The 13,942-nt window shown below is 35.2% G+C and overlaps 1 non-coding gene across 1 annotated transcript; it reads left to right on the top strand.

The window, feature by feature from the left end:
- The first annotated feature begins 2,900 nt into the window (after positions 1–2,900).
- Positions 2,901–2,973, top strand: TRNAK-CUU (transfer RNA lysine (anticodon CUU)). Its single transcript has one exon. It is a non-coding gene; the product is annotated as a tRNA-Lys (tRNA).
- The last annotated feature ends 10,969 nt before the right edge of the window (positions 2,974–13,942 follow it).

Raw genomic sequence — 13,942 nt, 5'->3', positions numbered from 1 at the left:
CTACTTTGATCACATATGCAAATGATTTTTCTAATTTTCCATGTTTGAAATTCAAGTGGGATCTTAGTGTTCATTTTATCTTTAAAACGATAAATCTTTCAAAAATCATATTATGAGTCGCTAAAACTCAAAGAAGGTAATTTATTAATTTTTTTATCTCTAGAGGAAAGATATCCACTATATAGTGATGAATTTGAAAATGGTTCCTATCGAGCAATTGCATATCATTTTGAAAATGAATTATGCGTCTTAATTAAACAAAATTAATGAATAATGCATTTTACGATCCTAGCATGTTATTCTTCAATTTTAATACATTTCATGTGAGTGATATGTTGATTATGAGTAATAGAATAAACTACAATATTTTTTCTCACCAAATTTTTATGTCATGCTATTGATTATTTTAATGTGTGGCATTATAACTGGTTTATCATGTAAGTGGATCACAATCCATTTATATTGAAAAACATTAGTGTGATCATAGGTTATTTTATACTAGAAGATATTGGTCACAACTAAACTGTATGGATATCATTGACAATTTGAATCTATGCTATGAGTTGAAACTAGACCAAGTATATCATAGTTAAGATAAACCAAAGAATTGATAATCTAGGGAAATGGACATTATAAATGTTATTCATTTCATGCCCTGAAGAATTTTGAAAATTTAAGATTATGAGACATGATACACTTAAAAGTATAATGATGGGCATGAAATTCAAATTCCATGATTGATGAATTTTACTTTAGTATGTCTAAATGTTCAAGAATTTTGAACATCTAAACACATGGTGATAACCTACTCGATTCTATGAATACAATTGACAGTACTAGTTTTTTTCTAGTATGAAAGCCACCTATTATGTAAAAGCTCAAATAAATCAAGCAACTATATAAAGGTGAAGAACGTGAAATTAGAGAAACCTAGACTTACAATGTCTAAAGCACAATTTTGTAAATCATTACTCAAGGAATAATTTTTGTTGATTATAAGAGATCATGCCAAAATTAGGCAAATCCATTTTCATGAAAAGATTATCCAAAATATATGAGGAAATGAGATTAAAACTTATCAAATAAATTACTTATGGTGGGAAACCAACCATGTGATTTGGGTCGCCTGAGTTCTTGGCTCAATGAAAAAAAATAAGTCATTAGAGTGATTAGATGAGCACCATAATATATATGAAAATAGAAAGTATTTGCATGCCTTATTCTGATGTAAGTGCTCAAAAACTTATAGTATAAGAATGAATTTAAGACTTTTCATGAGATCTATAGGTCAATTTAGATAAAATGGTTCAAACAGGTTTCACTTTCGACGGACTCACCCATATGAGTGTGAGTGTATGAGTTTCCTTTTATAAGATTGAGGTTGTCTTTAGAGCACTCATGAAATAGGATACTGCATAGGACTCTTAATACATCCAGTCTCTATATATTGATGACACATATGGTTACCTGAAAGGAATGTGTGTATAAATGAACCTAGGATATCTATAATGATGACTAAGTTCAAATCTTAGCTACTTAGTTTACGAGATGATCTGAATCTAGTACATACTAAGTAAATGTTCAAACTCAAAAAATACCTTTATTTATACATATGACTTTCACGATCACCTTCATATTTCTCCTATTATAATTTTTGACCCACGTGAGGATTATTGTTCTTTGACTCAAAATTAGCAGCTTTTTGAACCAAACTCTTTGGCTAAATAACCCTCTCTTTGCTTAAGTTTTTGGTTAATGAGTTTTGGAAGAAAATTTTACTTTGAAATTTGTTTAATCCCATAGTGAATATTTTTTAGAAGCACATTGGTTTTAAAATGTGTATAGTTGACTTAGAGGGCAAGGCCCTCAAGGGGCTTGTCAAATGAACTTTGGACTTTGAACTTAGATTTGAATTTGACTTTTGACTTGAATTTGAATTCGAATTCAACCCAACTCAGTTTGGTTCGGTCTTGGTCTTGGTTTGACTTTGACAAATCTTTTTTATGACTCATTTATGGACCATTTTGGACCTCATAAAACCTATTTAAAAGAGATTCAATACATTCTTAAAAAAAAAATTAATACAAAAAATGGTTTGAGAGGTTGACTAGCCAATCAAGAGTCATTTTGGACCATAACTAAGTGTGCCACCTAACCCAAATGACTAGCTCAATATTCTGGACATTAGTTGGTGCATGTAGGACTTTAAGAGCCATGAGTGGGGTGCATGCATGGCTTTGAGAGCCATTATGGTGCATGCTAAATATTGTGGTCAATGGACATGTCGACCAACCATCTAAACCAGGTCTATATATATCATGGAAGGTCCTATTGTCCAAATATAGAATAGTTAACATTGTTTGGTTGGTGTAGAATCTTTTCTTCTCACTCTTGTATCAAAGTTGTTTTTTTTATGGGGATGCTCACGGTAATCGTGTCATGGTAGTCAATTACCTTAGTATGAAAGGTGCTCGAGGAAAATATTAGAGGTGCGAGCTTGATTGTATCCCAGAAGAGAAGTTGTAATTTACTTTTTTGCACTTGAGTTTTTACTCGAAGGAGCAACTGTTGCTTTTAAGAAAATGCCTTAGTGCTTGCCTCCAAGCCATTTCGGTTCTTGACACCTCAATGGTGGGCATCTGCATCTGAAACATCAAAAATTCCATCAAGGCATAGGCTGGGAAGAAGGGTAAGACTGATCGTTCATCAAACCAAACCTTTATCTCTGATGAACTATGCAGCACTTGTTCAGTTAGGAACATGTTGGGTTGGCATAGTCCGCTCCTACAAACTAGAGATGCTAGTCTAACAGTTTTTTTTTTTTTTTCCATCTCCATGGCATTTGGTTTTGTCATTGCTGTGCATTACTTTTACCATTTGATTACTCCAATTAGTTACTAGCCCATCTAGTTCAGTTGGTATAGCGCAAGTCTCTTAATCTTGTGGTCATGGGTTCGAATCCCATGGTGGGCGTATATTTTTTTTATTTTCAAAATAAAAAAAGATTATTCTCTTATTGGGCTAACTTCTAACACCAGTTGTGACCAAGGCTAAGTTAGTCTATTCTAGTTCTAGCAATTTGGTTTGTTGTCAAGGCTCCGCTTATTGGTTGTGGGCGACTCGTGAAAGTTGACGACAAGTCCCAAACTCAAGGGGCGCATCTTTTGGCTTAGCCAACAAAAAAAAGAAAAAAAGGAAAGATCAAAGCAAGTGAACAAACATGTTTTTTCTAGGCGGTAGCTTTCAGAGGTGGGCGACGTAAGGGAGGGTGGTCGTAGGGCCCTACTCACAGTATTTGTTTCTGTAGTTGAGATTCTTATCAGAAACCTTCATGCTATCTTCCGTCGTTAGGTTCTAAGCAATAGGACAGTGGTGTGGTTCATCTTAAACTGCACGATAGTAGAACCATTTACAGGGCCGTCCATTCTGAGAGAACCGAGACACGTTGAACAAAGGGTGGCGCAAGCAGGCTGAGCCAGCGCGACCAGGTCTTCATTCCAGGTGTGGTGCACTGGGGGATGTTCCTGGTTCGATTCTTGAAGGCTTTGAGTGGTGTATGGATTCACCCACACGAATGCACATGAGATGAAGGAAAAGATGTTTGTGTAGTAGGTGAGATTGCCTTTAGCGTGCTTGTTTGTGATGTGGTTTCGGGGTCATCTTGGCACCTCGACCACACCATGCATCTTACCACCCAAGTCTAGCAGAAACGAGTGACCGGGGACTGGGGAAATGGTGTAGAAGAGGAGGTTTTGGGGTCTAACAATATTGGTGTGAAATCACCAATTCTGGGTTCAACGGTTAAGAAGCTAAACGTGAGAATCGTAGCGTGCCTCATTTTTGAGGTCTTGATCTGAATCAGTGAAGAGGGAGAATTGGAAGCTTGAGTTTTAGTACTTTATCCTCTCTCTATATATATAAATGAAAATCTGGGTGGAATAGGATATAGCTGGACTGATACCGATATCTTCACCAACAAAATCAAATACTTGATTCTTATTAATTTTACTGTGGGCTAGCCATCCCCACCTTTTGTTAACAAACCTTGAAAGTTGAAATTTTAGACTCTTTTTTTTTTACTTGACTGACTACCCAACAACAAAATGGCCACAGTGCCAGCAAGTATTTGCTGAATTGGGCTTCATTGGCCAATGTAGGACTCACAGCCACATAACTCCACGTAAGACACTGTTTTGGTGACCCATGCGATGGGTATTAGGAGAATCCAAGGAACCGAATGATCGGTGGATTCCTTGGGGATTAAGAAAAAGAGTGGGAGCTCCTCATGGAACTCGGGTGATCTTTCTTTGGGCTTTTAGTATTACTAGTAATGTGAACGTCACACAAGAACGCTTGATAATAAAGAACCCTATACACCCTTAGGGCGCATTTAGGAGCCAAAAATGGGTGTAGTGTATTTTGATGTAACAATTATCTTGATATCCCTGGAAAACAAACAAGATTTTCCCTTGGATCTCAAGTACATATTTGAGATCCAAAGTATTCAAACACGCCCTTGTTTAAAGTTAGTTTTAATTGGTAGTTACTTTTTGTAGAAAACCATAATTATGCAAACTATCATACCAACAACTATAAGAAAATCACTTTACTTGATTTTGATCAGATTTAAATCTTGGGTTCAATCTTAAAATGATGTAAAAGAAGTCATTAAAGAAAACAAGAGGAGGTTTGGCCAAGTCCCTTATCAATGAAAACAACTTTTTTAGCTTGGATTTAAGTCACATTTGCCAGTCATACTTTTTTTCATTAATTTATTGTGAGATTTATGTAGGTCATATCCACATATGTATCTTTTGAAAATATTATCTAGTAATGTGCAGGTGCCTTTCACGACTATGTGCATACATGCACACAAGGATGATTAAATGCTTGTTTTTGTTTTTTTTTTGAAAGGCAAGCTGGGGTTAGTCAGACCCCTACCAGTTATACAACTATACCATTGGGTTTTGAACCTGCAACGTCCCAACACAAGGTGACTTTCACTAGCTGCTCCTAATGATTAAATGTTACAAGATAACATGATGGTATTATATGATTAACTGCTTGCAAGTCGGCTTTTGAAATAGAATCCAAAGAAAGGCTAATCAGATCCAAATATATATGCTAAAGGCTCTTAGTAGGTTTTTTTATCCATATATGCATCCAATTATGTAGGACTCTGCGACAGTTCTCAATATATATTTGTTTTCTTAAATCTCGACCCGTGTCCACCATGACAAAGGCTAAACCAGGTTGGGACGAGTGATGATCCGACCCTTATGATATCTAGTCTAAGGGCTATATGAGGGTAAAGGAATTGGGGTGCAAATCAAAGGGTTTGGTGGGACCTCTGATCCAAATCTTGAAACTTATTATTTTATGAAGATCTTAAAGTAAGGATGTATTGTGTGATTGGATGTAGATCGAGTCACTTGGTGCTTTAAATTCAGACATGGATTCCATCCCACATCCAAGCTGTTTGTGCCCCTTTTCTTAAGAAAGATTTGCTTAATTTAAATTTAGACATGGATTTAGAAGAACCATATTCCAGCTCATATCTAAGCTGTTCAAACTCCTTTTTCCTATGCATGCTCACGGGCCGGTTGGAACCACTTTGAAGTGTAAGGTCATGAATGTTTCAGAAGCATGTGTGCACTTGCATATATCCAGCTCTAGATTAGTCCAATTTTGAGACCCGAACTAAAGTTTGAAGGTTTTTAAGCTACTTTTCACAATTGACAATACCTTCTTGCCTTGGAGGTTTATGTTAAGCAACAAATATCTTTGGCATTTGAAAATATCGCAATGAAATAGTAACAGTTGTAAAGATGAAAATATCATAATATTTTCAAATATCACCAATTTGAAAATGTCATATAATCACACATTAAACTCAGAAGTGCAGGATATAATTAAAAATTCCGAAGCACCACTGGATGTCTCATAAGAAATTTAAGCAAATACACTATTTGTAGTTAATAGCCCTAACCATAAAAAGCATCATATCTTCTAGGGTGATACCGCAATCATATTAGAGAAATAACTGAGATGGTGCAAAAAAAGTCAATTGCTTCAGTATATTTAATTCGCACTATTAAATGTGCAGCTAACCTTGTGAAGTAGGAAAGAAATCGAACATCAATTGTCAGCATTTGGTTCCCGCTTAAAAAACCGCGTAGCTAATTTTGAATAGTAGGGAAAAAAATGAATTAGCATGGTTCTACGGCATGTTTATTAAAGCAAAATTTATAATAAAAATTGAAATATGAGCTATTTGGTACAAAAAACTAAAAAATAAACTTATGTTTTGTAAGCTCCTTCCGTGCACCATATGTCCAGGATACAAACATAGGAATGATCTCAAGAACAAATGAAACCTGCAAGAGAATGGGTGCATATAGTACATAGTGTAGATGGTTGGAATCAAAACTCCTCGGGTGCATCATATATCCATGCTAGGAGCATAGGAATGATCCCAAAGATGCAATGGTAGCAAGGCATATCAATAAAACGTGGCTAAAGAGAGAGCGGATCAGGTCAAAAGCGCCTTGGATGGAAAAACCGTCCAAGCTACATGTATGTTGTCCGTCTACTACAAGGATGAGGGTCAATAGCGATGATTCTATAACAGCGAGATAAAAACAATTACCGCTATTGATCAAACAATAACGACAAGAATTTTATCCTCATTAATTGATAGGTAATAGCGGCAACATAAATATCACATTGTTATTACTGTACTACAGCCATGAATCTTGCCGTTATTGCTTTATCAATAATGACGAGCTGGATGGGTTCTTGCCCTTGCACCCATATCGCCGTAATAAACATATCTATAGCGGTGACATTTATATGTCTCCATTAAAGACATATGTATAACAACGAGATTCTCTACTCTTAAATATTGGTGTTAAAACACTTTAGCGGACACAAAATCTCACTATTATAAATCAATAACGGCAAGATATAGATCACGCCATTATAGGGTTTTACTAGATAATGACACAAAATCTTATTGTTATAGATCTATAACAATGAGATATGGATAGCATCGTTATAGGGTTTTAATAGATAACAATGGCAGTTATATTGCCGTTATAGAGTCATTGAAGGCTTGCATCTCCTCTGTGACCTTCCTAGTTGCATCTCTTTCACGCGTTATTTCATCTCTTAATTATTGAACCTCCATATGTGTCGCTTCTAGTTGAGTAAATAGTTATGAAATTCGGGTATGGCTAGAGCAGGATGGTTTGGATGAAAGAAAAAATGCACTCATCTCCCTCACATATTTGTGCTACTCTCCGAGGACTTTTTCAAAGATGTCTTGTTGCATCATCGATGAGCTTCCTTATGAAGATGTTGAATTTTCAATCTTCACATATTATAGTTTCGTCTGCACATCGTTAATAATTGGTTATCAGTAACTAATGATAATGTATAAAATAGAATGAATGAATGTTGCACTACAAAATGTGAGTTACTTACAAAGATGTCTTCTGCTTTGATAGAGATGAATATCATACGATTTGAATGGGCATGTGTCTCTTTATAGAACACACTTGTCATCGATTTCTGCCCATTTATTTCAGTTCGCAGATAACAAATGAAGAATTTATTAGATCAAACATATTTAACACTATACTATATATAAAAAAATAAACTTAAGAAATAAGAAACTTGCATTCGTATGATACCTCTTGAGGTACGAAGATGATATACTGGTATGTTAGATCGTCTGGCCCTTTTAAAAGACAAAACCCCTCATCCTAGATCCAAAATTTTTAAACTCTCTACTTATACGAGAAGTGTATATGTTTTATAAATTCACTCTTTGCTATAATTGCTATAATTAAATTTTAATTTATGTGAATATTAGTGTACATATTTGTTGCAGGCTTGGAGAGGATGAAATGAAGTGTAAGGGATTTGTATTTGAAGTGTGTTCGTTGCAGACTTGGAGAGGATGTAGTGGGTTTGTATTTAAAGTGTGTTTTTGTTGAATGTATGTTTGAAGTGTATGTCAATAGTTTAAAGTGTATTGAATGTTTGAGGATATATGTTTGAAGTGAATGTTTGAGGATGTACGTTTGAAGTTGAATGTTTAAAGTGTAATGTTATTTTTGTTGAATGTATGCTTAATTTAGTTGTTAATTTTAGTATATTTGAATTTTTTTTGAAGTGTTTATTTCAAGTGAATGTATTTAAATGTAAAAAGATTTTTAAAATTAATTGATAATTTCGAATTTGCAGGTTGATATCCTATAATGATGGCATTCCTATTTCATCGTTATAGGCGATATCCCTTTCTCGCCATTATAGCCAGCATATAATAGTGAGTTAATTATCCCCTGTTATAGCCTACAACAATAAGTTAATTCTTGCCGCTATAGGCTATAACGATAACACATAAATAGTATAACCTATAGGTAGCCTATAACGGCGATACAAAGATCTCACTGTTATAAGCTACCTCACCGCTATTAGTGTTCTCAGTTCTGGTGAGTAATCTTGTTGGTGTTGGATAACCTTTAATGACAACCTATAAATGTCGCCCTTATAGGTCAATAACAGTGAGAAAAATCACCGCTATTGACCCCTCATCCTTATAGTGATATTAGAGATAAATGGCACCAAAAACCCATCCAAAAGGTCAATTTTTACTTATATAGATGGGCCCACAAAAATTTTTAATGTTGTTGACTTTCTAGATTAACAACATCAATGACAAATAAATGGACGGCTGAGCATAGTCTAAAATAAGGTGATTATTGTTGGTGTTGGGTGCCGTTCATTTCCGTGATAAATGGCATGCAGGTGCATTGACAGGTTTTTTCTGCCCAAGATTCCCTGGACCTGATCCTCTCTCAGTTAAGGGCATGCATGGCCGGAGAAGCAGTCTTTACTGTTTTTATTTATTTATAACCCGAAGAAGCTGCACTCGGCATGAAGATCGTTCTGGCTCAGCCAGCCATACCTACGGTCGTTATGCCAACAACGTAAAACTCTGAGGCTAGGACCCCTGCCCCCGGGCCTATGCTACACATTGGCTTGCACAAAGGGACGACACCCATGACAAACTTCGTCTAGCAGCCAAGGCCCACCCCACTACGCGAACCCCCCTTGGGCAGCAGTCTTCACTGTTGATACGTGTATGTGAGAGAGAGATGTGCATGTCAAGGCCATGAATGAACTTAAATTACCGTTAATGTGCTTAAATTACACCAAAACCTCTCTAAAAATTAAAAAAAGAAACCTGGATAGTAATAAAAAGCCTAATGGTAAGCACAAATTAGACTCTCAATACCTCAGATTAGTAAACCATTCAAAGCAAACACCAACCGAAAAAGGACGCCACCCCAAGAAAAGCTAGAGGAAAAATCACATCAATGATTCCTCTCTTTAGAATCCTTCGTCCCACTTAGGAAAAGCACCCAAATTTGTACAAAACCCACCTTGAATTATTTGTTCCAAGCTGTACTGCCACCTGGCTGGTGAATGTTCACCCTCACCCAAACTATGTCATCTCACCGAGCACCAATCTAGAAATTCCACCTAGAAAATCCAGATTATATAAAAGTTTTTCTAAAAATTGCTAATGATTAGTCATTTGGTTATATAAACGTGGTTGACTTTTTATTTTACATCAAACTTTGTTCGGACTTTTAGAACAGGGGTAAATTAGTAATTCATCTCACAAGTTATAAAGGTAAAATGATAAATTTAAAACATGAGTTAGTGCTAACTCAAATTAAACCCAACATTAATTCATGAATGGGGGAATTTGATTATAAAAACCCATGTGAATTTGCAAACTCTAAAACTTCTTTTGGTGTGCACATGAGTTAAACTCAAAAGTTTGAGGAGTATTTGGAAATTTCCCTTTTGATTATTATCATTATCATTATTATGTCAAACTTCAAAATATCTGCATTTTGCATAAGAACAAATGAACAAAATAAAACACTAACCTATCGAGAAAGGGTGTATCTATTATGTTTTCACATTTATTTGTCAACACTTAGTTTGTCCTTATGTCTTGCATCATTTCACCCACTATTAGCTTAAGCACATAAGAGTACTTTCCTTGAGATCTTCCGATAAGATGATTTTAACCAGTCAGAAGTTCTGAGATCAGAAATTCCAAGGTGCAATATTAGACATGTTAATTAAACAATAACTTTGAATAAGGTAATGAAAATGTATAAACGTGTATATATATATATATATATATATATATATATATATATATATATAAAAGTAATGGGTCGGTGCTAAACCGCATGCTAAATGGTTTTTTTGGGCTTTTTTCATTTTATTTTTAAATTCTGACTGTACAGACGTTATCTATGTACTTGATTTTATAGGGATCAGCTCTTGATGTGATTGATTCCAACACATGGGTGGGATTTTATAATGTTCAAAAAATCAATGGTATGAAATCTTTGTAAATTTTTTAGGCTCCAAACATCATTTTTTTCATCGAAAACACATGATCCAGGTACGGATTCTTAGTAAATCGACCATGCCCAACACATTTAAAGGACCGGAACCGTGTAAAAATCACCAGAGGAACTGAACCCATTTAGCATGCGGTTTAGCACCAAATGGGTTTAGCAGAGACACATTTTCATATATATATATATATATATATATATATATATATATATATATATATATATATATATATATATATATATATATATATAAGAGAATACGAATAAGAACAGTATTATAGTAAGACAACAATCAAGTACAACTTGCAGTTATGTATCAAGATGTTAATAATATTACTGAGTCTGATACCATCAAAGATGGGTGAATGATCCGAGTATTAGAGAAAAGGAGGAGATGAGAAGAAAAACCAGGCCCACCTGAATACCTGATTTCCATTGTGGATCGTGTTCTATTGGATTGAATTTCCTCTAAAAATTACAAGTTATAGTGACTAGCAATAAAGGGAAAAATTTAAATGCAGCCCCTGTTAACCTGACCACAAAAGAAACATTGTAGTTGCAAAACTTTGCACTATGCCACTCCTAATAGCATGCAGCCAAAATTAAAGCAAGTATGCTGCTCTTATTCAACGTTTATGATCCAAAAGCTACATCAATAATTCTGAAAATAAATAATATATAATCAATGCATTTCCTTTTACATAGCATTTATATTTCATAACTGCATCTATAATTCTAGAAATCAACAAAAAAAAACAATTTATTATTTTTGCATACATATATGATAAAACACAAAAAACACAAAAACCTAATTAAATATTTATGCTATTTAAAAAATAAATAAATAACCTATATTCTATGTTCTAACAAACATCACTCATATATATATGCTAATTAAAAATACAAACCCTTAAAATTCTATGTTTTTAACTAAAATCAAGCATGCAGAATCATGTTTAATGTTGATTAAACATAAAAACACAAAAATATTTAATTACATATTCATCCCTTTTAAAAAATCAAAATTAAACAGCTAAATACTAATTGAGAAAAAATGCAAAAAACCTAAAATCTAATTAAATATTCAGATATTAAAAAAACTAAATAAAACATCTATATCCTAAATCCTAACAAACAAGACCTCAACCTTCTGAAGCAGATGGGAAGATTAGGAAGCAAGTACCCAAAGCTAGTTTTTTGTTTCAGTAGTTGTAGCGGCAATAGAAACCATGCTAGTGCCAATCCAGTTGTTTATTACCACAAGTGTCATGCAGTTACGAGAATTGACTTGATTTTAGTGGGGGTTCAAAGTTCAAAGTCCATATTTTGTGTGCATATATTCTAGTTGGTGGTGAAAGATCAATTAGAGCCAGTGCAATAGGTTTTACACATCTCTAAATAAGATTAAGGCTGAATTGACTTACTCCATACCAGCACCAAATGGGTACGTGAACAACAACCAACACATTTGTCACCGAAAATGCATTCAACACATGGATGAGGGGCAAAGAAATTAGTCTTCGTATAAATACTAAACAATGACTGTCGCTTTTATTTCCTGTCTTAAGCTAAACTATCATTAAAATACAACCCTTATACACAATGAGTGCTTTGGATGCAGTGTAATTAAGAGAAATGCTAACATTTCCCATAATCTTCCTTAGAAAACTAAGAATTGCAGTTTAACCATCTGCTTTGCCTCCATCACTTCTAACCCATAACAATCATTAACAACAACAACATGATATTCTTCTACTCCAACTTGTCCTCATATTGGTCTAGAAAATATTTGATCAATACATACCTTTTTTAAAAACAATTACATAATATTCTGTTATACCAACCTAGTGAAAACAGGATTTCAGAAAAGAGAATTCAAGCCTAGAGGCACGTTCTTAAGATCGCTATCTTTAGAACTTCAATCGCCCCACTCCGGAAATTCCGAAGATGCGAAAAAGGGTTTTGTTACGACTGAGTTCCCAGGATACAACTAGGCTTGAACCTCAAGAGAGTCACTGCTTCGCAAGAAAAGATGACCTCTCCCACACATGAACTCTGCAAGCCAAACCGAGAAGAAAGAAAGGAGAAAACTGGAGAGTCAGAAATTCTGATCTCCAAAAGACGAAGATAGAAGATATTTATAACCTTTTAGAGAGGCCAAAACGTTTTGCGATAAATGAGATTAAAGGCCATAAATCTGACAGTTTGAAAATAGGATGAAAGGTACCTGAACGGTCACCCACCTTTGACTGTCAATCAAAGGCCTCCAAAACCGTCCAACAGTCACAAAGCGCCTTAAACTCAATATAAATGCTATTAAAACCTTTCAAACGGCCAGATGTCTCAAAACCGAAAAATCAAAATGGATATTTGTGCCTCATATGCACCTCGCACCGCTGCGAGCGTGCGAAGTGCAAAGTGCGCCATCAAAATGCCACATTGCGCCTCAAGCGCCCTTGCGCACGCACGCGCGCGCGCGCGCGTGTGCGCGAACGGCGCGTCCGTTGCTGCACGGTGCGCAGCAACGTCCGCAATCCACCTAAATACTCAAGGCTTACCAAAGTAAAGAATAGATTACAAACTCTCTATTTAAACCTCTTGAAAAGCTTTTCTCTCTTAGATATGGGACTAAACTTTTCAAAACACTTTTGATAGTAACCATTAATAATTTAAAACTTTCCTAACAATCCCCCACTAGTTTTAAAATATATTTGGCTTGCATAGAAACCTATGCATTAGTGAGAGTGTCTGCATGACTTGAACCCCCACTATTTGAAAGAAAACCTAAATTAACCAAGGTGCTAAGTGGACTTACCTTGAACTTAGCTCCTTATATTGTTAACGAAGTTTTCAATCATACATCGGTTTCCAAAAGTTCGATTGTGTGGATTTCATGTTGGCACATTTAGAGCCTTGTGCTTTCCTGAATTCATGAGTGCTCTAGAGAATTGCCAATTCTCATAAGAAACGGCTCACATTTCAACACTCATATAGGTGAGTTTGTCTAGGTGTACTGTAACACACACCTTAGCCTTAAGGCCTACAAACTCATTAAGAGCTATTAGCTCAACCCTCATATTAGTTACAACTCATGAGCACACATCAGTAATGGGCTTACATAAATATGCTCAATATCTGTCATTCACCAATTCGTTTCCCATTGAACCTATGCATGTGGGATCTCCAACGCTCTAGGTTGGATATCCTTAGGTGATGACTTAATTGGCTTAATTCCCATTCCCCTCGATGTTTTATTGATGACATCTCTCGAAAGGCCTTTCGTAAATGGGTCTGCCAAATTTTGACATGACTTCACATATTTCAATGAAATAATATTGTCATCAATCATTTGTCTTATAAAACTGTGTCTTAGACTAATATGTCTAGACTTCCCATTGTATTTCATATTACCTGCTTTACATACAGCTGATTGGCTATCACAAAACATTGAAATAGCAGGTATAGGCTTCTCACCTAGTGGAATATCC

The sequence above is a fragment of the Nuphar pumila genome, chromosome 2 (genome assembly GCF_984573655.1).
Source record: "Nuphar pumila chromosome 2, dmNupPumi1.hap1.1, whole genome shotgun sequence".
NCBI lineage: Eukaryota > Viridiplantae > Streptophyta > Magnoliopsida > Nymphaeales > Nymphaeaceae > Nuphar > Nuphar pumila.
Note: the sequence above shows the minus strand (reverse complement) of the source record. Positions and strands in the feature narration are given on the sequence as shown.